Source organism: Ambystoma mexicanum, chromosome 9 (genome assembly GCF_040938575.1).
Source record: "Ambystoma mexicanum isolate Mex_15411 chromosome 9, UKY_AmexF1_1, whole genome shotgun sequence".
Classification (NCBI taxonomy): Eukaryota; Metazoa; Chordata; class Amphibia; order Caudata; family Ambystomatidae; genus Ambystoma; species Ambystoma mexicanum.
In genome coordinates, this window is record NC_090931.1 from 860,045,225 (window position 1) to 860,071,393 (window position 26,169).

The window sequence follows — 26,169 nt, forward strand, 5'->3', positions numbered from 1 at the left end:
TAATAGGTATACATGTATCAAATTATAGAATTTTAGGTAAAATATTTCCCACTGAAAATCATGAAAGATTATTAGAAGGATGAAACAAAGTCCTACAAATTTGGGAATGGGAATATTATGCTCTGTGTGGAATATGTAATTTGCTTATGTGATTTGCAAAAGTGCCACAACTGTATAAATGTGCGATTTATGGCATAACTGATTGTTGGCAAAAATGACTGGGGGATGGCTCTGTACCTCATAAAAACACACCCCATAAAACTCAGTCCCCTCCTCCAGTCCAATCTGCTTCCAGGGAGGAGGCGACATTGCATAGGCTTTCCTATCCAATTCTTAGGGGTAGGTCTAGCTAAGTTCTGCCCCATAGTAAATCCTGTGATGTCACCCACCTTATAAAAGGGGGAAGCTCACAGAGACAAGACACACTCTTCTGAATTTTCCAGCTCCTGCGTAGCCAGACACTTCATATTCATCCTGCAAGATTCCAGATTACCCTGCCAGGCCACAGCATAGCTGATCCTATCCAGGCAGAACCACCCTTCAGAACTAAACCCCATAACAAAATCCCACTAACTCAGGGAGACAGGGGGGAAAGGCTGTGGTACCCTTTTTGAGAGAATCCTGTGACCAGACCAGCTTTTTGCCCCACTACCTGCATACCGCTGAGCCGTGACCAGACAGGCCCAGCTGTTTTCTGCTAGGAGAGCCCCGCTGTGGTGCCGTGACCAGATATAGCCCAACTTGATACCCAGTCTTTGTTCCACCTTCTAAGCAATCCCATCAATACCCTGATAACTTGTTGAAAACTGTCAGAATTCTCTGTGCATCTTGTCCTTGATTTCTAGTGTTAGCGTCATTCTTCCACTCATTTCTGTCTTGTGTAAGTCCTTAGTTCTGATTTTTGATTGAACTAATTAATTCCCATATAAAGAGCCACCTGGCACGAAGGGGTTACACTTGTGAAGTAACCTGTGTCGCAGGTGGCGCCTCTCTTTCCTAGCCAGTAAAATGTAGTTTCTGTAAGACTTGTCCTTTCATTTTTAAACCGATTTTCTGTTAACTGCTTTTATTTTTAAAACCGAATTTCCCTTCACATTGAAAATCTCATCCAGTTATTCAGCTACAGTCACTCTTTCACTTTCATATGATCCCTGTGATGTGCATCTATCACCCAGCAAAAAAACTGCATTCTGATTGTATCTATTTCACCCGTTTTTCAAACCGTTTTGACATTTAAACCTGTAAAAAGAAGACACTTTCCAACGTGTGATCTGACTGCACTGTGTTTTCATTTCAAAAGGTGATTTGTTGTACTGTATACCCTTTGTTAGTATCTTGCCTTGTAGTTTGCTGGTGTTCTTACATCTGATACTGTTAGAACTCATATATTACCTTTCATTTAACCACGCATTAAATTAAATATTTAGTAATTCCGAGTGCTATTTATACAATTGCAGAGGTTTTGAAATCCGAATTTGCATCTCATTTCATGGGGGAAGGTCAGATTTAAATTCTGTTTGCTGCTTAGTATCACTGGCTCCTTGCTGCTGCGTTCTATCCACTCATAATTATAGGGGTTTGAGGGAGCATTGCATGGGGAAATCTTAACTCGGGTGCTATCTTCCCGAACAGTAAAATTGCTCCCATTCATCTGTGCTTTGGATATGTTATAGTAGAGGGTCAACCAAGTGTATTTCATCAGTTTAAATTGTAATTATCGCCCCATTGGTGATTGCTGCCCAATATTAAAATTGTGTGGTTTTCTTTGAATTTAAAATAAATAAATATTGTATTTCCACCTACCGCCTGGTTCATGGTCCATTGTGACCCGGGGTATTCCTAAAAGGGGGTGTGAGATGGGTTGGGTGCCAGCTCAATCCAAATTCTAGGAAATAAAGAAAAAGTATTTTAATTGTGCGCTACATCCTAGGCTAAGGGCAAGAGTCCTGGTTTGGTGTGTGATGCCCAATTGGAATCCTTAACATCCTGAATGATGATGCTGATGTTATACTAATTTCTGACAATGTGCCATTTTGGATTAAGGTGTCACTGTCTTTTTTAATACCTAAATCAAACTACTGGAACATGAACTTTGCACTGTTGAATTAAACTGAAACAGTTCATAAGATTGTGAAGGAAGCAGAACATTTTGTGTCTGTGAATTGGTCTCTAGATATGTGTGTGTGGAATCAACTTGGGAGGCCTTTAATGTTATATGTGTGGTTTACTAATGGGTCTCTCAAGCAAGAGTAAGTTGTGGGAGAATGAAATGAATTTGCTTCCAACAGAAGTTCAAGCATTAGAGAGGGGATATGTGTCAAACCCAACTACAGGTGCCAAGGATGTGCTGATCTGTAAGAAATATCACTTGCACAAGCTGTTGTCCATAGGGCAGAAAGGCTCCTTTTCAGAACCAAGTGTAATAATTATGAGGAGGCGAAAGGTGTGACAGGCTACAAGCCCATTGTTTGAGGGTTCAGAAAGCTGATCAGACCATAAGTGCCATTACTCGTGCTTCCAAGTTATTGACGTTTGACCTCGCTGTGATTAATAAGGAATTTCATAACTGCTAATCTGAATTATATACTTTTGAGAGGCTGCCTGTTGTCGATGCCCTAATAAGTTACATGAATGAATGCGGCTTACAGAGCTTACCAGATTCGACGTAAGTTACATTAGATTCAGCACTCTCTGTGGATGAATAGATGAGAGCGGCATCTCGCCTGAGCAGTGGGAAATGTCCTGGTCCAGACGGTCTTCCGACGGAATTTTATAAGATCATGCCAAGGGTGGTCTTTGAGCTGCTGCTGGAGGTGTTGATTGCTTCAAGGCGGAAATGGGTACTCCCTCCAACGACTAGGCATGCATCAATCTCAGTATTATTGAAAGAAGGGACACCAGCGACCTCTGTGGGGTGTTACAGGTGCATCAGCCTGATTAATACAATTAAGATCTTGGCCAAAGCACTGTCTCTTGGAGCGGACAACACCTTAGAGCCCCTTATGAATCCTAATTAGCCTGGCTTTGTGAAAGGAAGGAACCAGTCTACCAACATGTGGAAACTGATACTAACGCTGCAGGAAAGCAACAAATTGGTCTCTGGTGTGCCCATGCTTTCTTTAGACACTGAGTAGGCATTTGAACGAATCGAGTGGAGCTTCCTTTTTGCACTACTGAGATGTCATGGATTTGGAAAGGAAATTTCGCATTGGATACTGTTGTTATATTTAAAGCCAATGGCTGCTGTTAACACAAATGGCTAGTCGTCCGACTTTTTTTTTTTAACTAGGTCAGGGCACAAGGCAGGGCTGCCCTTTATCACCACGGCTTTTCATGTTGGCGATGGAACCACTGGCTGTGAGGATTCGACATGATGAGGAAATAGAGGGAGTTACATATGGAGATGTGCTACAGAAAGTGGGTTTTTATGCAGACGATATGCTGCTAGTACACGAGGCCTGGATTATTCTCTGCCAGCTCTGATGCAGCAAATAGAGCACTTTAAATCTTTTTCAGGATATGAAATCAATTGAGCAAAGTCTTAAGCCATGGTGGTGCCCAGATAAAATGAAATATTTGTGTGTCTAGCTCACCAATGACGTATGATAGATGGTGGATGCGAACATGCGGTACATAAGAATGAGGAATGAGGTTGAAGTTGAAACTGGCAAAATGGTCCGAAGTGAATCTGTCTCTTTGGGAAAATGTCAATGTCATTAAAACATCTTCTGCGCTGGGCATTAACTATGTGCTGAGCATGTTGCTGCTGAATGTTAAGAAGAAGAACTTCAAGGATATTGACAGCATGTTGCATAGTTTTCTGTGGGAGAACACGCAGCCACGATTTTGCCTTGTACCATCTGTCATATTTTTCTGTCCACCTACTACCACTCCTTGAGGAGTCACCTGGTAAGTGGGTGAGGGCAGAGTCTGGACTGAGCACACCACTGTCCCCTGAAGCTCTATTGTCGACTATAAATACGAGAGGGTACACAGCTTCAGTTTGCAACAGATATTTTGAGGAAAACATGGCAGTGATTGGAGAATTTGACTGGGGAGCAAAACTCAGTTCAGACTAAGTCATCTGTCTGGCTAAGCACTAGTGTGCGAATCAACAGTAAGCCTCTTTTGGCCTAGATGGTTCTTGGGTGGGGTGCAGTGGATTTGGGAATAGATTGTGAACAAAAATTGGTTCCCCTTTGACTCTTTGACTGCGATGAAATACCTCTGAGACTGTACTTATGGCGAATACCGTAAATTGAGGTTGGCAGTTGGAGGTTTGGAGATTTTGGATGATGATACTCTTAGGACACAGCTAATGAGCCTGAAAGGCTAAAGGACATTGTGCATCAAACATGTACACATTTCTGATGACCTATAGGCACTCGAATGAACAGTTCATCAATGCATGGTCAAAGTGTCTAGGCACAGAGGTAACAGGTGGGAGAGAAAGTGTGGGAATGTGGCCCTGACATCCCTGAATCTAGGGGAGAGGGTCCGTCAAGTCAAAATATTGAACAATGCTTACTGGACCCCGGTTAAGATGTATGTGAGAGGGATGGTTGCCTCTGATGCCTGTTGTGGTTGCGGCCACAGAGTGGGCTCATCTGAGGTCATGATTTGGGAGTGCTCCAAAGTGAGGTCACTAGAACTATGAATAGGGTTTTACTAACGGATTTTGAATTTGACTTTAAAACTGTGATTTTGGGGGAGGATTTCCTCTCGGATGATCTGAGGTGTTGGTTTTTTAGAGACCCCCTTTCTGCAAAGAACGTCATTCAGAGGGACTGCAAAAGTGTCGTCTTTCCCTGTCGGTCCGCATGCATTGAGGACTTGCATAAGATATCTCTGATGGAGAGGGTGATTTTACGCAAACAGAAGAAATGTAATCTGTATGAGGGAATTTGGGGGAGGTTTTTGGAATTATGATTACTGGACTTGTGCTTTGCCATCCCTGCCCGTTTATCAGTAATCGTTGTTGTATTAATAAATATGTTAATAAACACGTGAATATAAAAAAAATACAAAAATAAAATACAAAATTTCCCATAAATAGAACAGTGAAGAACTCGGTCAGACAACTGAATTTGTAAGCCAGCTGCACATTTCTAATGCTGTAATCACAGAGTCTCGCGTTTAACCATTTTTGCCTCCGCCTTTTATAGTTTGGGCAAATGAAGAAGAAAATTGACAACAGTCAGCTGTGACCTAGATCAAAGGCACCCAAAGTGGAGGAAACATTCAAAGTCCTGCATCTGACGTGCAATGCCAACAGTATACTGCCTAGGGTTTTATGCATTTTCCTGTGAACATAAAAGGATTACACCAACCTCGATCTTACTGCAGGTGTGTCTACGGGAGAATAAGGTAACAAGAGCACAGCAAGATGTATTGAAACTTCCCTATGAACAGGGTGGTAGGCGCTATGGACTTTAATGCCTATTATGCCGCAGCTACAATTGTAATGGGGCTGTGGGGGTTCCCCTGGTTCGACACAAATGATCGATATTTGATTCTATGGTGACTGCAATGGTTGGGTTAATCAAAGCTTCAGAGTGCTCCTTTCTTAGGTGAAGTGAATCTGCAGTCACTGCCAAGGCATGCGCAGGCGATTTGTAATGTATGATAGAACGTTACAAGGGCAAGGATTTACAAAGCGACGTACATGCCCACTCTTGCTAGAAGGGGAGATGGAGCCCTTCCGATTGCTGCGGCGATGTGAAGACGAAATGGACAATGTAACGTACATCTGGGAACATGGGCACACGTGCATAAAGATGGAACATTGAGATGTTTCGGCACCTTTTGCATGGATCTGGGCTCAGAGGACATAATTAGTTTATGCAAGATGGTGGCTAAGCGTAGAATGCAGAGAGGTACCTTTCCCAGATTAACCCTTAGTTCGGGTGCTAAATAGCACCATTATCTCTTTAGGGGGGGGGGTTGGCAAGTGGATAACAGCTGTATAGGCACCCTTGGTGAACCCCTTCAGTTATTGGAGAGGACTGCATACATTTCCCACCATGGCCAAATGCCACCATGCATAATTTCCCTCATATAACTGGGTAATCATTTACAGAATATGTTACGCAGCACCTACATCTCCAAGCAATGCCACAGGTCCATCATATTTACTTTATTAAAAGCCCTGGCGAGATCAGGGAAAAACTGATGTTTAGGGAGCAAAAGGGCAAGATGGAGGACTAGCTCTGAAGTGCTGGTGCCTTCTTTAAATTCGTTCTGGGAGTCCCACGATCTGATTTTAAGTAACAGTCTGATATCAAATCTTCCCTTCATTTTTGGGAAACATTACCTACAAGGGACGTCATGTGAGATGAAGTTGGTAAACTCCTGTAGATGGGACAATAACCGCTGTGCACCTGTCACTCTCTGGCCGGCCTCTCTTGGCCCTCTTCCTGCTCCCACCTGTGAGGCTAAAAACCTCAGGGTCTTCTTCGACTCCACACTCTCCTTCTCCCCTCACATCTTTGACCTCTCTATGAAGTCACACTACCAGCTGCACCTCCTCAGAGGTATTCTTCCTTTCCTCTCCTTTCCGCAGAATCTCACTGTCTCCAGAGCTCTGGTTCTCTCTAGGCTGGACTACCGCAACAGCCTCTTTCTAAATCTGCCTGCTTCTATTCTCCGCCCTCTGCAACTCATCCAGAACAGGACTGTGAGACTTGTCCTTGGTCTCAAGCCCAGGGATTGTATCTCTACAGGACTGAAATCTCTGCACTGGCTCCTAGTGGCTGCGAGGATTAAGTTCAAAACCCTCTGCATTGTCCACAAGGCCTTCTGGGGCCTGGGGCCTCAATACCTTTTACTCTCTTCCTAAATATCTTTCTTCTCGAGCACTTCACTCATCTGCCTCAAACTCCCTCAGGGTCACTCGCTTCTCCAAGCAACGAGTTGGTGGTAGATCTCTTTCTTCGGCTGGGGTCTCCCTCTGGAACAGCCTTCCTGCCTCCCTGAAACTTGAGGAGAACCATCTCCGTTTCCGGAAGCACCTGAAAACCTTCCTCTTTGCTTCTGCTTTCTCTCCTCCTCTCCCCTGCTGAATTCCTGGCTGAAACTGAAACTGTGTTTTAATGCTTGAAAAATCTGAGGCAAAAAGCTGGAGGTGTGTATCCTCTAACTCGTAAGTGCAAGGCGTTACAGGAGGGTAGCAAATCCAAAGGGGTTAGTGCTTCACTGTCCAGGACTGGGGATTAGATTCTGGAGCTGTGAGGTGGTAGTCCGATCTGGATCGGGTTAGCTGTTCATATTCTGTGTTCTGTATAGTTTCTTTAATGGTTCCCGTGGGTAACAAAGGATCAGAGATATTTGCCGCTTGGAAATGCACAGATTAAAAAGAATTCTTTGGCCAAGGGGCCCAAGTGTTGAGGGGAGGCTCTACTAAAATTTCACACTCATACCATCTGGGAGTGTGCTGGAGCAGTTGTTTACGCAATATCTTATTCCTTTCGATTGAGATATTTGTTATAGGTCATGAGAGCCCTCATGACCTGTAGGGTCGACCGGTTTCAATGGCTAATGATATTGGAGCCATCTTCTTCAGGACCGTTGTTCAAAACAAGGGGTAAATCCAGAGGTTTCAGAGTGTCTGAAACAAGGACAAGCGCTGTAATGTAGGGATACAGGAAGGGTGGGGGGAGAGAGAAACAATTATAGAGCATGAAGGCTCATGGGTATAGTAATTGTATCCTTGACAAGCAGTAATTGCTAGACACCTTACCCAAATAGTAAGAGGAACAGTGTGACTCAAACCCAAATAAATTGGAGGTGCAAGGTAGCAGGAGGATTGAGGTGCCTGATCACCGGTGTCAAAAACAGTGACTCATCAAAGCGGGCAGGGGGCGTGAAGGGGGAGGTGATAATCCGGTGGCTGGACGTGCTGGGAAGGAAAGAGGAATGACTACATGTGGTCAAGGGTACCTCTGTGCAGGCTGGATGTGCTGCAGGAGGACTGTCGCTGTCTGAACGGTGGCTCTGGAAGGCAGAGAGAGGGTTCTGTCAAAAAAAAAAAAAGGGGCTTAGCAAAGGTGCTGGAAGCAACAGGCTGTTCTATGGTACAGGGGAGGCAAGAACAGTACCTGGTTAGCGTCTCCGTTGAGGCGTCTGCTCGTTTCAATGGTGCAGCTCGGAATGAGCGCGGTGTCGGAGCAAGGCCAACCGCCTCTAAAAACAAAGGAGAAGCGCGCACTCATCTCGCGTCAAAATGACGTCAGCGGGCGTTGTGGCCACGTCTTGTGTGGAGCGGTGAAGGTCCACACAGGGAAGACATGCTCGATCGCCCGTGAATAGTGCCGAAAAACACGTGTAAACACAGCTGCTGGATGCTGTACGGGGCTCCAGCTAGAAAAAGTGCCCGGGGGCTGGGTGCACATTTTAAATCGCTTCAGGCTGGGTGGGATGGACAGGGGTGGGGGGGTGGGTTTGGAGGGGCGTGGGGGGTAAAACTAAAATGGGGCCCTCTGCGGGGCGCTAGAGGGGGGCCAGAAGCAGCCAAACAAAGGGATGTCAATGTGCCAGGAGAACCCAAAAAGGGGAGGGGTGTGTGTGATGTACACAATCACACAGACGGACCCTCAACCCAGGGAAGAGATGTGAGCTGAACAAGGCCTATCTTCCAGGCAGTCTATGGTAGCACTGCTAGATCGTGCCACTGGATGTTTTTGTTGAGTCCTTTAGAGCATGTGTTGAGTTTGTAAATCCACTGCTGTTCCCTTCTAAAGAGAATATTGTTAAAGTTGCCCCCTCTCACAGGGGGTGTGACCCTTTCTATGATGGTCCATTTAAATGAGTCTGCTGTGTGTCCTTCAGCTGTAAAATGTTGGACTAGGGGAGCAGTAAGTTTGTTGGTACGTATACATGACCTATGTTCTACCATGCATATCTGAACTGCCCTGGCAGTCATGCCAATGTATCTAAGGGCACAGGGGCATGTGATCATGTAAATCACTCCTTTGGAATTGCAATTGGTCAATGTCATTTGCCTCCAAGGTGTCTGCCATCCTATGTCGATCTCTGTCGTGCGTGATGTCTGGGGGCACATGGAGCAGTTGCCACAGGGTGCATGTCCTCTGGCTGGTACTGTGTTCCAGAGGGTGCGCTGATTGGGTCCTGTGGGTAGAGTGGTGGGTGTTAGTGTTTTTACCACTTTATCTCGCAAGTTCGTCCGTCTTTTGAGGGCGAAACGGGGTATGGGGATGGTAGTGTCTCCTGTGTTCAAGATCGGCCATAGCTTCTTGACTTCTTGTTTGATCTTGTTGAGGAGGGGCGAGTAACTGAATACTGCTGTGATCCCTGTGGTGTTGACTGGTTTCGTGTGTTGTTGGAGGGTCACAGATCTCGGAATGTTTCTGGCTCTTTTGTAAGTGTCTCTGATGATTCTCTGCGGATATCCCCTTGCTGCCAATTGTTCCCTTAGGAGGCTGGACTGTGCGGTGTATGTGGGGGTCTGGCTGCACAGCCTGCGATATCTTAAGAATTGTCCGAAAGGCAGGTTGTCTCTGAGTGCTCTAGGGTGGTAGCTAGAGTAGCATAAAAGGGAATTTCTGTCGGTAGATTATCACCTCCCCCTTCCCTGTTCACACCCCCTGCCCGCTTTGATGAGTCACTGTTTTTGACACCGGTGATCAGGCACCTCAATCCTCCTGCTACCTTGCACCTCCAATTTATTTGGGTTTGAGTCACACTGTTCCTCTTACTATTTAGGTAAGGTGTCTAGCAATTACTGCTTGTCAAGGATACAATTACTATACCCATGAGCCTTCATGCTCTATAATTGTTTCTCTCTCCCCCCACCCTTCATGTATCCCTACATTACAACGCTTGTCCTTGTTTCAGACACTCTGAAACCTCTGGATTTACCCCTTGTTTTGAACAACGGTCCTGAAGAAGATGGCTCCAATATCATTAGCCATTGAAACCGGTCGACCCTACAGGTCATGAGGGCTCTCATGACCTATAACAAATATCTCAATCGAAATGAATAAGATATTGCGTAAACAACTGCTCCAGCACACTCCCAGATGGTATGAGTGTGAAATTTTAGTAGAGCCTCCCCTCAACACTTGGCCCCTTGGCCAAAGAATTCTTTTTAATCTGTGCATTTCCAAGCGGCAAATATCTCTGATCCTTTGTTACCCACGGGAACCATTAAAGAAACTATACAGAACACAGAATATGAACAGCTAACCCGATCCAGATCGGACTACCACCTCACAGCTCCAGAATCTAATCCCCAGTCCTGGACAGTGAAGCACTAACCCCTTTGGATTTGCTACCCTCCTGTAACGCCTTGCACTTACGAGTTAGAGGATACACACCTCCAGCTTTTTGCCTCAGATTTTTCAAGCATTAAAACATTTCCTACAAAACCGTTGTTTTTGTGCTACCACGCTTGATCCATATTTAACGGTTAAAAGGAATCCAACGGCTTGTCCGTGCCCTCCCTTGGTGTTTTACCCCAACAACATACCCTGTTTGTTGTTATACTCTCTTCGCGCAACTGTCCCAGTTGCTGGGTTTGATTAACTCAAATTTAATAAGAGGAAGGCCACCCTCCCTCTTTCCAGTTGTTACTCAACACTACGGTGTGTTTCAGTGCTCTCATCAGCACCCCCCACTTTCCCCCCCCTGTTTTTTCACATCCCTTTGCCCAATGGCCGATGGACATTTCCTTGCCTTTGCGGAAGAACTGGTCGACGGGATTCTTGCCAACCCCTCATTATTAGGCATTGACCTTACCCCACAGAACATCAGCAATAACGATGAATGGAACGAGATCGAAGCTTTGAGAAAGAAAATCATTTGCACGGAACTGCATGGAGCATTGATGACCGAATATCTAAGGGCACATGCAGCACCAAATGGTCTCATCATCCGCATAGAACCACGTATTTTTTTGGACAATTTACAGTTTAGAAAAGATTGGTCCTTCATTGCCAACAAATGTACACGTGACTGGTTGGTACTTATCATTAATACCGCTAAAACAATCACAGACAACCTAGTACGAGAACTGAACGAGAAAAGTGACCTTTTGAAAACCAAAATAGCCATAGATATTTACACAGCAAAACGAAGTCTACTGGACACCACACTGAAAGAATTCAAGGAAAACACCTTGAGCTGAAAAATTACAAAACTGAAAAAAGACCTTACAGCATTCACGCATGTGAAAGTGTACCCCTATGTAGGGGAAGAATATTTTTCAGAAGAGGCGAAACAATCCAGACGAGACGCTGCACAACTACGTTTCCAAATCCTCCAACGAGGCAACGCTAACCGCTCTTGGAACAGCTCGAGCAGCAACTCTAGCAACAGCTCGGCCAACAAAAACTGGAACAAGAGGCGTGTACAATTCGGTGGTCAAAATCAAGAAACCCCCCCCGCGGTTCCTTTTTTAGGCCCACGAGGGAGAGGTCAGCACCGGGCACGATGGCAGAATCACCCGCCGCCCACGATAGTCACCCGCAGCAGAGGCCAAGGCAACATACCAGCACTGCTCCCTCATTGATTGTCAACCAGTCCACGCATTTATTGACCAGAGCAGAACAAGATATTCTACAGAAGGGTCTATCCTTCATCCCTACAGCACGGTACGACCCTTTCCAAACGCGGGTCGAATGCACACAACTGATGCGAAAAATAAGACTGAAACAGTACTTCAATAACGAGACCATTGAAGACACTGACGCCACAGGGTTACGCCCACCTTCACAATTCTTCCCTCCACACTGGACCAACACTCCAGAATCAATTACCTTCGAACAAGCACTGCTTAAGAAAATAGCAGAGTTCGAGCGGACTATTCCATTTATCAATAATAACTGTACTAAACCCCAACTGACAGCCCTTTCTGATTTAGCTGGAAATCCAGACATCACCATAAAGCCGGCTGACAAAGGGGGAGCCATTGTCATCATGGACACCACCAACTATATCAACATGGTTAACACCCTCCTGAGTGATAACACCAGCTACAAAATGCTCCGCATGGACCCCACACTCTCCCTTCAGGAAACAATAGCTCCTATCATCTATGAAGCAGAGGCCGAAAGTTACATCAGCGCCCGTGAGGCTGCTTTCCTCTCCCCGCCTCACCCTCGTATTCCGGCAATGTATGCCTTACCAAAATCCACAAGGGCATCGTGCCACCACCCGGACGCCCCATTGTGTCCGGCATTGGCTCAATCCTAGAACCACTCTCTCAATTTGTTGATTTTTTCATAAAGGACCAGATTCCGAAAATGACTAGCTATGTAAAAGACTCCACCCATATGCTGAACCTACTAGACACCTTGCAGTACGATCCACAACAAGAATGGCTAGTCACTATCGACATCGAGTCTCTGTACACTCGGATCCCTCAACAAGAGACTTTGAACATGCTGAGCAGGTTACTACATTCTGGCATCGAATTACATGGCGTGCCGCCCACCTTCATCCACCAACTGGCAGAGATTGCATTGACCAACAACTATTTCCTGTTTCAAAATACCTATTACCAACAGATATCCGGCACTGCGATGGGAGCCACTTTTGCCCCCAGCCTAGCAAACTTATATGTCGACCTCTTTGAACAAGATCACATCTACCCAGCCACCAACCCTTTTGTCGCCAATCTTGGCATATGGCGGACATACATAGATGATATTTTCATAATCTTCAAAGGGACAGAATTGGACCTGGTGTCCTTTCACGCTTGGCTGAACTCACTGAATCCACACCTTCAGTTCACATTAGAAAAAGATAAGCAATCTATACATTTTTTGGACCTTGCAATCTCAGCCAATAATGGGGGACTAGTCTCAAGTGTGTACAAAAAATCTACCAACAGAAATTCCCTTTTATGCTACTCTAGCTACCACCCTAGAGCACTCAGAGACAACCTGCCTTTCGGACAATTCTTAAGATATCGCAGGCTGTGCAGCCAGACCCCCACATGCACCACACAGTCCAGCCTCCTAAGGGAACAATTGGCAGCAAGGGGATATCCGCAGAGAATCATCAGAGACACTTACAAAAGAGCCAGAAACATTCCGAGATCTGTGACCCTCCAACAACACACGAAACCAGTCAACACCACAGGGATCACAGCAGTATTCAGTTACTCGCCCCTCCTCAACAAGATCAAACAAGAAGTCAAGAAGCTATGGCCGATCTTGAACACAGGAGACACTACCATCCCCATACCCCGTTTCGCCCTCAAAAGACGGACGAACTTGCGAGATAAAGTGGTAAAAACACTAACACCCACCACTCTACCCACAGGACCCAATCAGCGCACCCTCTGGAACACAGTACCAGCCAGAGGACATGCACCCTGTGGCAACTGCTCCATGTGCCCCCAGACATCACGCACGACAGAGATCGACATAGGATGGCAGACACCTTGGAGGCAAATGACATTGACCAATTGCAATTCCAAAGGAGTGATTTACATGATCACATGCCCCTGTGCCCTTAGATACATTGGCATGACTGCCAGGGCAGTTCGGATACGCATGGTAGAACATAGGTCATGTATACGTACCAACAAACTTACTGCTCCCCTAGTCCAACATTTTACAGCTGAAGGACACACAGCAGACTCATTTAAATGGACCATCATAGAAAGGGTCACACCCCCTGTGAGAGGGGGCAACTTTAACAATATTCTCTTTAGAAGGGAACAGCAGTGGATTTACAAACTCAACACATGCTCTAAAGGACTCAACGAAAACATCCAGTGGCACGATCTAGCAGTGCTACCATAGACTGCCTGGAAGATAGGCCTTGTTCAGCTCACATCTCCTACCTGGGTTGAGGGTCCGTCTGTGTGATTGTGTACATCACACACACCCCTCCCCTTTTTGGGTTCTCCTGCCACATTGACATCCCTTTGTTTGGCTGCTTCTGGCCCCCCTCTAGCGCCCAGCACCGGGCCCCATTTTAGTTTTACCCCCCACGCCCCTCCAAACCCACCCCCCCCTGCCTCCCCCCCTGTCCATCCCACCCAGCCTGAAGCGATTTAAAATGTGCACCCAGCCCCCGGGCACTTTTTCTAGCTGGAGCCCCGTACAGCATCCAGCAGCTGTTTACACGTGTTTTTCGGCACTATTCACGGGCGATCGAGCACGTCTTCCCTGTGTGGACCTTCACCGCTCCACACAAGACGTGGCCACGACGCCCGCTGACGTCATTTTGACACGAGATGAGTGCGCGCTTCTCCTTTGTTTTTAGAGGCGGTTGGCCTTGCTCCGACACCGCGCTCATTCCGAGCTGCACCATTGAAACGAGCAGACGCCTCCACGGAGACGCTAACCAGGTACTGTTCTTGCCTCCCCTGTACCATAGAACAGCCTGTTGCTTCCAGCACCTTTGCTAAGCCCCTTTTTTTTTTTTTGACAGAACCCTCTCTCTGCCTTCCAGAGCCACCGTTCAGACAGCGACAGTCCTCCTGCAGCACATCCAGCCTGCACAGAGGTACCCTTGACCACATGTAGTCATTCCTCTTTCCTTCCCAGCACGTCCAGCCACCGGATTATCACCTCCCCCTTCCCTGTTCACACCCCCTGCCCGCTTTGATGAGTCACTGTTTTTGACACCGGTGATCAGGCACCTCAATCCTCCTGCTACCTTGCACCTCCAATTTATTTGGGTTTGAGTCACACTGTTTCTCTTACTATTTGGGTAAGGTGTCTAGCAATTACTGCTTGTCAAGGATACAATTACTATACCCATGAGCCTTCATGCTCTATAATTGTTTCTCTCTCCCTCCACCCTTCCTGTATCCCTACATTACAGCGCTTGTCCTTGTTTCAGACACTTTGAAACCTCTGGATTTACCCCTTGTTTTGAACAACGGTCCTGAAGAGGATGGCTCCAATATCATAAGCCATTGAAACCGGTCGACCCTACAGGTCATGAGGGCTCTCATGACCTATAACAAATATCTCAATCGAAAGGAATAAGATATTGCGTAAACAACTGCTCCAGCACACTCCCAGATGGTATGAGTGTGAAATTTTAGTAGAGCCTCCCCTCAACACTTGGCCCCTTGGCCAAAGAATTCTTTTTAATCTGTGCATTTCCAAGCGGCAAATATCTCTGATCCTTTGTTACCCACGGGAACCATTAAAGAAACTATACAGAACACAGAATATGAACAGCTAACCCGATCCAGATCGGACTACCACCTCACAGCTCCAGAATCTAATCCCCAGTCCTGGACAGTGAAGCACTAACCCCTTTGGATTTGCTACCCTCCTGTAACGCCTTGCACTTACGAGTTAGAGGATACACACCTCCAGCTTTTTGCCTCAGATTTTTCAAGCATTAAAACATTATTTCCTACAAAACCGTTGTTTTTGTGCTACCACGCTTGATCCATATTTAACGGTTAAAAGGAATCCAACGGCTTGTCCGTGCCCTCCCTTGGTGTTTTACCCCAACAACATACCCTGTTTATTGTTATGAAACTGAAACTGTCCTTGTTACCTGCCCACTCTCTTTTCTCGGGCCCAGATGCCCTCCCCTGCCAGTTGCACACCTGCACTGTGTCCCTGGCAACCCTCGCAGTTGGGGACAGTTTTCTGTATTCCTACAGTCCCCTACCAGCACTTAACACCTTATGTCTGCACTTACCCTTGCACTTGCCACCAACTGGCCGTACTTTTTACTTACTGCTTTTATTTATTCTATTTATCCCTTGTACTGCACTGTCCCCTTCCCCTGCACTTGCGCAATCTCAATGTCACCTGGCCTAGTAAGATCGTTGTCTCAGTCTTCCCTCTGTTCGCCTCCATTGCCTCAACGCGCCTTGAAACACGTGTATAGGCGCATTATAAATGACATATCATATGTTGGAAAACATGCACTTGGCTGAATTTACTGCCAGACTTTGTTTATTTTGTAATGGTTTCGTTTTTGGAAAATATAGTTTGCCTTCATAGCAATCAAGAGGAATGTTGTACGGCCTGTTTATTATTTAGAGGGATAGAATAAGCAATATAATACATTTAATTTTATTTCGTTTTATAATGCACCAAACCCCCTTCCGGGCTACAATTCACGTTGGATCATAGTGTGGGGCACAATGCTGAACATGAAAACCAACAATGACAAGAGTTCAGATTCAATGGCTATAATCAAAAGTGCAGAGCGCTGTCCCGGAGGACAAGTCCACCGTGTTCACAAGGGGTCCAAACGCAGAGTGGACAGGGGAATGTACAGATGAAGCAAGACCCGAGAAACACATTCTAGGCCCGAACTGGAATGTTGTGCATGCAGCAGCCTTCCAGTAATGGCCGTCTGCTTGCCTCCGCGCGAGGGCCCGATTCCTGGAATGTTGTGCATGCAGCAGCCTTCCAGTAATGGCCGTCTGCTTGCCTCCGCGCGAAGGTCCGATTCCTGGAATGTTGTGCATGCAGCAGCCTTCCAGTAATGGCCGTCTGCTTGCCTCCGCGCGAGGGCCCGATTGCTGGAATGTTGCGCATGCAGCAGCCTTCCAGTAATGGCCGTCTGCTTGCCTCCGCGCGAGGGCCCGATTCCTGGAATGTTGCGCATGCGACAGCCTTCCAGTAATGGCCGTCTGCTTGCCTCCGCGCGAGGGCCCGATTCCTGGAATGTTGCGCATGCGACAGCCTTCCAGTAATGGCCGTCTGCTTGCCTCCGCGCGAGGGCCCGATTCCTGGAATGTTGCACATGCGACAGCCTTCCAGTAATGGCCATCTACTTGCCTCCGCGCGAGGGCCCGATTCCTGGAATGTTGCGCATGGAGCAGTCTTCCAGTAATGGGCGTCTGCTTGCCTCCTCGTGAGGATTCATGGAATTTTTGGCACGGTTCCAAGTGACTGCACAATACCATGAATTCGGGTTTGTGTCGGCAGCGCAAAGTCAATTTTCAGCAGCGCAAAGCCACTTTGAACCGTGCAAAGAATTCCATGTATCCAGCCCTCGAGCGGAGGCAAGCAGACGCACATTACTGGAAGGCTGTTGCCAGGCTTTGAGAGGAATCTTGTGCATGAAGGTTGAGGTCGGAGGTCTAGGGGGTGATTGTTTTAGTGTTTGGTGCCAAACGCAACACACCAGCCTGCGGAAAGCAGGATGGGGCAGCCGATCTCCGGTCCCTATTCTATTTAGTGTATACATACATGCTGTTCAGTCTCCTGCGTGGCTTTCTTCAAGTTCGAATATTTCTGGTGAAAGAGAGGCTTTTTTTTTGGAAACACAAATATTGGTACAGAGTTTGAAACTATACGAACGTCATAATTATAGAATTGTTTTACCAGAACATGCGTTTCCCACACAACAAACTAATTTTCTCTCTCACCGGAAAGAACCGCATTGAGCCGGTTGTGTGGCCATCGTAAGGCACGGGACAGTAGTAAGAAACCCACACTACCTCATCAGACGCTTTTTTTTATAAAAAAATAAAGTCGTTTAAGTAGTCTAGCGCCTTCTTAACCAGTTTTCACACTTTTAAATTATTTTCGATGTCCTACTTTATGTATTAGAGTTGGGCCTAGCAACGGCCTTGTATCTATGCCAACGTGGCCCATTCCATTCACGAGGAGTTCCTCATGAATAGATGGTATTTATTTGTATTCTGGGCTAGAAAAATTAAAACTTCAAGTCCCAGAATGCCAAAAAAAATAACCGCGCCTCTAAAAGGGGGCGGGTTGGCATTCACGGCCTCAGTGGTTCCCATTTTAACCTTGTGCACTGGGTTGTGACAAAGCCTGTTCTCATGGTAGTTTCTGAACATTCCCACTTCAAACACATGTAAACTAAACCGCCAGAATAACAAGGCCCAATCAAATACTAAAAATGAACTCGGTTTAGAGTTTCAAAATATGTACAACCATGCAAGCAGCAAGCTGGGTCGTGCGTATATACCCAGTGTTCTGAACCGGGCTCCCAAATCCCTGCCCATATTTTAATGCGAGGTCGGCAGGTTGATTGCAGATAAATGCACTCATGCGTCAGATCTTGATCAGATATTGAGACAGTGGGCCTCATTACAAGTATGGCGGTAAGGCAACAAAGGTGCCGGTATCGCTACCGGCACCGTTGCTACCGTTCCGCCATACTAGGAGTTCTGCTAGTAAAACCAGCAAGGCTACCGCCAACCTCGTAATGAGGCCCAGTGTTATAATTGTCCTCCCCGTATAGGACAGCACACGATAAATTGGCTCTCTTATGCAGACAACCACTCTCCACCTGTCGGGCTGCAACGTAGCATTAATGCCCTTCCCCAGATTTCATCAGAGAACAATCTTAGAATGAATCAAAAGAAAACTGAGGTGGTGCCTATTAGGCAAGGCAGGAGAAATAAAGTTACATTTATTCTGAAACTTGGAGATTCCCCTGGAAGTTGTAAACAGTTATGCTTACCATGGAGTATTGATCAATGAGGGGAACAGGTAGGGGAACGAGTTTCCAGGTGGGCCTGGTCTTCACCGAGCACGTGGCCTAAGATATACCCTTCATCGTCGCAGGGCAGATACCCCCCGCGGACACTAAGGCAGACGGTGTCCAGGTCTCAGCCCATGCCTGCGCCTCCAAGCGCTCTGCTGGCCTGTAAAGACATGTTTTTTTTAAATGTTTCTAACCCTCATGAGGTCTCCACGGATGGGCGTCATCCCCAAGGATGAGATCAGGGACATGCTCCCTCCAGTTCTGCCGCCGGCTTAATATTTCTCTTCTAGCTAATAGTGTTCAGTCAAAGATTCGGAGCAGTTAAAGCATATATGGCAAAAGGAGGGGGACATTCAGTCGAAGGTTTAATACAAATGCTTAAAGCCTGTAGTGTCCCCTACTGTGCTCTGCGGACTGGAAATCCTTCAGAGTGAAGAGGTCAGGGGAGCCGACTTATGAATTTCCCGGGGGGGGCTCAAATACAGGAAATGACATCACTGGCCATGACCGAAAATTTGCATATTGTCGCCAACTTGGTGCAACGGCGCGCAGGGGTGGGGTCGCGCGCAGTGCGGAACAGTGGAAACATTGGCTAGCATGTACTGCATATACTAAAGTCAAGAAAGAAGGAGATTTAAGCCTTCAAGTTGCATTCCAGTAAGCTATCACTGCCCCTACTCCACCCCTCTATAATCATCCAGGTTGTAGTAGCCCTCCCTCAAAAGGCAGAGCAACATGGGAGAATGAAATGATTGCTAAACAGAAGGTACAGCTGCAAGGTGGAGTACCACCACCACAAAAAAAGTTCCCAATTCAAGGGAAACGAGAAGTAAAGACGTTTACCCATTAAAAACTACCAAGCAAGTGCTGCTGTAGAGGAGAACAGGTGAACTGTTTTTATTGCAGCACCTTCCCCAGGCTAAATGTATTTTTACGGACAACAGTTTGTTGAATAAATTCATCTGCAATGGCCTCAACATCCAGATGTGCAGCTTCATCTTTGTGTCCATGCAGCAAAGCAACAGCATTTAATCGAGCTTGGCCCATTGTAGCCCTCAGGTAGGTTTTGATGCGCCGAAGGCATGAAAATGAACGCTCCGAAGAACAAGAGGATACAGGGATGGTTACTGCAATTTGAAGCAGTCGTGCCAGTTCTGGGAACAAATTGCGCATAGGACGACCCCTTTCACCTTGGAACAAGTCAAAGACATCCTGAAAACACATAACCGGAGTCTTATCCCTCTGTATAAGTTCAAGGAACATATTTCTATGCAACTCTAGATTGCATTCATGGAAGTCAGTCTTATAAAAATTCATGACATAATCACTGGAGGCATTCCCTGTAACAAATTGTTCAATGTTAACCATATGGTCACATGCAGTTGTATTGAAACGTTCTGACAAAGCTACCAATGTAAGGTCCATGAGTTCATAATAACCTTGTCTATAGAGGTCTTTGGGAGACTCAAAAACATGAGGAACTGACCCTTCATCCAGGCGCCGTGGGATTTTCCTGGCCCTTCTTTGCACAAAATGTTCCTCTAGTTCCACATCTAAATCATTGGCCGCTGATGTGGTTTTTGAGAAGAAGTCTTCAAATCCCTCACGCAGTTGTGCAACTATGGTCTTAAGGTTTTCAATCATAACCGCTGCTTCATGGAACCTTAAATTGACCTTCTGTAGAGCAGTGTTCACAGTTTCAACACGGGAAAATACCAAGTACAGAAGATTAAGACCTAGATAGGTTTCGAGTTTATGGAGCTGCAAGTGCAACCCTTGGGCTTTTGCTCCCGCTTCATTGTGGTCACCGGCTGCAAGTCCCAGAAATTCAATTACAGAACTGTAGTTAGCTAGTACAGTCTTCAAAGATTTTGCTCGAACGGTCCATCGGGTAGGGCAGAATGGAAGCAGTTTGACACTCCCTTCTTCTTGACAACGTTCAAAACAAGCAAGCCGTTTTGGGGAATTTCGAATGAACCCAATCAATTCCCTTACAAAAACCAACAGATCCCTGAACTTGGCAGTGCCCATAGCTTCATCCTGAACTACTAAATTCAGATTGTGTGCAAAGCAGTGCACATAAATAGCTCGTGGTGCCACCTCCTGCACCAATGTCTGCAAACCATGTCGATGTCCAGCCATATTGGAAGTACCATCATAACACTGCCCCCGACAGTTTTCCATATCATAGCCAAACCTCAGGAGAACATCTTTTAAAATGGCAAACAGAGTTTGTGATGTAGTGCTAGACGTTTGATAAAAGCCCAAAAAAATCTCCTCTACCTGAAGATCCTCTTTTGCAATACGAAAGACTACAGAGACCTGCTCTTTTATTGACACATCAGCAGTCTCATCCAAAATAATCGAAAAGAATTTTGCATCATGAATCTCTTTCATTAGGCCACGGAGCAAATTATGTGACATAATTGCCAGCATTTCATTTACTATGTCATGCGACATCCATTTGTATTCTGTTCTTTGAAGCCAAGTTTGAAGTTCTGGGACATCTCTGCCACGAAGCGACAGAATTGCATTTAAATTAGAATCCTCATCAGTATGGCCCCGAATTGCAAGACCTTGCCGAGCTAAAGCCAACAATGTGGTCAAGATATTCAACAGCGCACTTCTGTTATCCCTCATCTGCTTGAGGTGGCCCAACGACAGAGCTGCTACAACATTTGTACCCCTTTCCACAGATACTAGCACCACTGCAGCCGCCCGATGAAGGTTTGAAGTCTGATGGCCGTTACATCGCTCTATGGCCTTCTTAAAATTATTAAAGCCATGTTTAACAAAAGCATTCCAGGCATCCTTATCACGGCTACTTTTTGGCAATGGCACGCCCTTTTCATCAGCAGACTGACATACCTTACAGAACATTTTTTGAACAGACTCATCATATTTAAGCCAATTATACGTTTCTAACCATTTCCTTTGAAAAGTGCGGCCCTGCTGGGACTTAAAACCATTCGAATCACTCATGTTTGGGCAGCATTCTTGTGTCACATTGCTGCTGCCAACATCAATGACTGTAGGCGCATCTGGTATACTTTCCACGCATTGTGCCTGGCAGATTGATGCAACTGTGGAGCTCGAAATTGCTACAACTGCTTCGTCAGGCACATGGGAACTCTGCTTTGGTTTAGCTGGGGTTCTTGTAATAAACTTCTCCATGATCACTTTGCGTCTTTTCCAGGGGACGTGGGTGAAGCGGTCGCTGCTATGTATAATGTCTCAAAACGTCTAACTGGCATACAACTGCAAGAAAGAAAATTGGTTGCTATAATCCATGCAAAATGTATTTCTTGATGCAAGACATTTTCTTATATTTCTATTTGAGCTTAGTGACTGTTGTATTAGGTTTAGTTCATCACCAATCAATGTATCACCTTCAGGGGGTGATCTTTAGTTTTGTCTTTTTCCAAGGGCCACGAGGTCCAGATGCCTGGTAATTTCACAGTAGATATCCATAGGTTTCTCATGATTTGATGACATGATTCTCCCACTTGGAAACAAGAAGCTAGTACATAGCATCCCGCACATCGTGCATATCATTTTGTCCATTATTTATGACCCCATACACTTCAAATGCTGTATAGAGGCACCCTGGCTATTATGGCTGGCACCTCTTGCATTAACCTACTGTAAAGATGCTGTGCCCAAGTGACATTTGCTAAAATGTTACCTCTGGGTAACCAGATAGAGTTAGGGACTTATGCTTAATAACATCTTACCTTCCAAGAAACAAGCATACACCTCTTTGTACTGCCTTTTGCATTCACAACACAGAAGCCACTGTTTCAAACAAGCATCTAGAGAAAATATGAAGCACACAATGCATTATTAACAGTTCACATATCCACAAATTAGACACTCAAGCATCTGCTGCCGACTTAGAATGTGTTCAAAGAACGCATCAGAGAACATCTAGACCTGAACAGCCGTAAAATAGAATGTTTTCTCTACAAGACATAAGCATCATTCACAGCAAAGCATGCAGGCATAACAAGGCCGTAAAAAAAGACCCCCTGCCTGCCCTCCCAGCATTGGTCTCTAGAGATAGGCCCCATATCGCCATCTCTCTCTTACCCATCTCTCTCTTACACAGAGTTTACACTGGGAATAGGCAGATGAGGGGAGGGGGAGCAGGCTGACTGGACTCCACACACCACCCTACTGCAAGCGCTAGCTGCCAGATCTTCATGGGCTCAGCGGAACTCATCAACCACAAAACGGTCCTTCTACACCATGTGGGTGCATGAGCTCTGCATGTATGCAGTCTCTTGGAGCATTTGAAAGCAGAACGCTCCTCTCTTGGTTCAGTCTATCCCTCCCCTGTTGCTTTCATCCTCCCTCTTGTGAACGCCTGGAGCCTCCCTCTTTAGAGCCCTGTGAGACCCTGGACCCTCTCTTCTTAGGGCGCTGTGGGTCCCCGATATCTCCCTAATTGGGACCCTAGGAGCCTCTGATACCGGCCTAGTTCGTGCATTCTGGGTCCACCTCACTAGTTAGGGCAGTTTAGGCCCCTGACATCTTTCCTAGTGCGGGTCCTGTCGGTCCCCTATTCCTCTTATATTGGGGTGCTGTGGGCCACCGATGCCACGCTAGTGGAGCACAGTGGGGCCCTGGAACCGACGTGGTTGGGGCACTGTGGGCCCCTGGGGCCTTTCCTGTGAACCTCAACTCTTGGGGCGCTGCAGATTCTAAATGTCTCCCTAGCAGAAGCAATGCCCACCTTGCCAACAGGCTTGTGGTCTAAGTTGGAAGCGCTGTTTTGGCGCACAGTATTACATCTTCCACCGTCAGTATCAGGGTCAGCAATCAGGCGTGAACTGAGTCTACTATCGTTAGAATGTACAGTCCTCTGCAACTCCCTCATGTTGTACAGAAAATGTCTAATTGCACACAATAACGAAGTCTTTAAGCTACTAAAATGCGAAATGAACAGCAGAAAATGCAAAATGCTAAACGACTGGCAAGACAAAAATCAACTAATTCTGAAGATCATCGCATGTGAAGATCAGGAGCTCATAAGCAATCCGTGCAGAATATTAAAAAAACTAAAAGACAATGATTGGGCTATGACAATAGATAACGCATCCAAACTGAAACTCACTTTGCATCTCCCTGGTAACACTCTAAAAAGGAACGAGTTACAAAGATATGTCAATCAATGCCCAAGTAAACATATACGAAATGCAATCCTGCGTGCACGGCTAAACTTGTACAAAACAAGGGAGATCCTACACACTCGCGGACAAGTTACAACAAATGGATGCCGCTTCTGTAAAACCAATTCTGACCCTCCAAAAGAAACACTAAGACACTTAATCATGAGCTGCTCAGCCACAGCTAGTATCAGATCACAATATCTTGCACCTATGGCAAGGTTTGACATTTTGGCAGAAGAAGCGACATGGTGGGCACGACTAATAGGAGGAGAAAAAACAACATGGCAAATTGCAATGGCACAAATGGTCCGACACATCGAAAACAATTTATTAAATGAAAATGAAAAGTAACAGATAACCGAATCAGATGAAACGAACGCTGTAATAGAGACTAACTGTGCGAACCTAACCACAAAAGAGAGAAAAACCCTGACAAAGCTTCTGACGACAACGATGATGATAGAACCTACAGTCTGTATTGTAAAATCTTATTTTTTGATCAAACAATAATAAAAAAAAAAAAAAATGTCTCCCTAGTTGGGGGACTTTGAGTGCCCGCTTCCTCTCATTTTGGGGTGCTGTGGGCCCCTGATGCTACCCTAGTGGAGCACAGTGTTGCCAGGTCGGAAGGAAAAAATAAGCTGAATGCCCTTCAAAAACAAGCCCAAAACAAGCTGACTCCCATCCAAATAAGCGGAAAAAACAAGCGTGCACCTAAAAAGTTGTGGAAAGGTCTCAAAAGTAAGAAACATAACACAACAAGAAAAACAACAGAACACTGACATAGTGTGTTAGAACAACAATATTTTATTGCATGGTGACTAGAAGTCCCAGATTGCAAATTAATACGGCCCTGAAATATTTGTATTTATTGTTTTATATAGCGCCTTAATCCAAGGCGCTATATAATATTGTAACATGGCCAATTGGAAGCTGAAAAGAAACATGGCCTTCCTGAATACATCTGAGAAAATGTTGTATATAGATTCCAATAATCCTCTAACCCAGTCTTGCAAAAAAAGTTTTTAAAAAATAAATAAATAAAGGATGTTAGTGGATAATGCGTCAGCACTGGGGATATCACCAGGATAATATTGCTATAGACTAGTGACGCTTGCTAAACTAAACCAATCCCTTTCTTTACATCTTTACATGTGTCTGCCTGCATGACAACACTTTTAAAGTGCGCTTTCTTTGCATATGTTTAGGCATTTGGCATTGATGGGCCACCTGGTGGGCAAGTAACGATCCCATCAGTGCCAAACACTTAAGCATATGCAAAATACAGGGCGCACCCGAGAGCAAGACAAAGCAGCAATTGCCGTCAAGTGCTGCAGCAGCCCAGTGCAGGACGCTCTGTGCGACGTGTAATGGGCTTAACAGCAATATAAACAAGCCCAATTACACGCGCACAGACGGTCCAACAAGCGGACGAAAACCGCGACAAGCGACCTCCAAATATTATAAGCGACTTTGGGCAAAAACAAGCCCAAAGTCGCTTATAATAAGCGGACCTGGCAACACTGGTGGAGCACTGTGTGCCCTGGAACCTCGCCCACCCCTAACCATGGCAACAAAATAAAAATAAAATCACTTACCTGCTGCTGCCGTTTTCCGAACGTTCTGCTCTCTCTGCTTCTCTGGATGGAAACGTCTGTTATTGCTGCCGCTGCCGCTCCTGCTTTAAACATGGGCGAACCGGAAGCAAAACACAGAAGCTTCCGGTTCGCCCCTAAGCCCTCCCCTCCAGGACCATACACCAATAGGAGTCCTAGAGGGGAGGGCTTAATCCGACATTCTCGCGCTTTTACCCGGGCCAGATTGAAGTGCTGCAGTATCGATGGAAAGGGCCATCGATACTGCATCACTTCTCTCCGGCCCGGGGGGGGGGCTCAGCCCCCACTCGATTTTGCCGGGGGGGGGGGGCTCGGGCCCCGGAGCCCCCCCGTACTCGGCGCCCCTGGAAGAGGTTACTTGGCTAAAAATATTGGAAGGAAAGTTATGGCGTTCGGCTCTAGGCCTCACCAAAGCTCCTCCGGTTGAGGCAATTTGCAGCGATCTGGGTCTGGTTTCCCTCTCCACTAGATGTATTTATTTATTGATTACATTTTTGTTTTATAGCGCGCCTAATACCATACCTGAGTTCGGTTTCTAAGCGCGTGGTCTTGCTTCCGCGACCAGCGCGTTGCCCCTGAGCTATCCATGTCAAATTGCGTGTAATAGTTTATACCTGAAGGTGTCGGCAGAGGAACAGAACTCTGCATCCTTGCATACTAGACAACTCCAGGAAAAATCCTAGGGAGGGAGAATTCAGCCATGGTTGAAGGGCGTGATTGCTTTTCCTCAGGACATTGGTTTAGAACTGAACTCTCCCATGAAGGTGTCGTTAGTTCAGAGAGAAATTAAGCAGAAATCTAGAGATTGGGATTTAAGTAACACCATTTCCTACATGTCCTCCAAATTAAAGAACATGGCAAGGCTTGCCTACGAACTTGTCGTTGAAATATATTACAAGCACAGAAAATGGTTCGGTTAGGTGCTTTATTATGCGCTTAAGTCCCTACTAACATGTTGCTGGGCGCTT

The 26,169-nt window shown here is 46.0% G+C and overlaps 1 long non-coding RNA gene across 2 annotated transcripts in view; it reads right to left on the reverse strand.

Annotated features, from left to right (window-relative positions):
- The window catches only part of LOC138488699 (uncharacterized), a 132,416-nt gene extending 107,028 nt beyond the window's left edge, over nucleotides 1–25,388 (reverse strand). The window contains exons 1-2 of one of the 2 annotated variants that reach the window (XR_011274696.1): nucleotides 25,184–25,388; nucleotides 22,149–22,226 (exon numbers count right to left, since the gene is read on the reverse strand). This is a non-coding gene — a long non-coding RNA (uncharacterized lncRNA). The remainder of the gene's footprint in view (nucleotides 1–22,148; nucleotides 22,227–25,183) is intronic. The other variant, XR_011274695.1, reaches the window with a different exon arrangement.
- Between the last annotated feature and the right edge of the window lie 781 nt (nucleotides 25,389–26,169).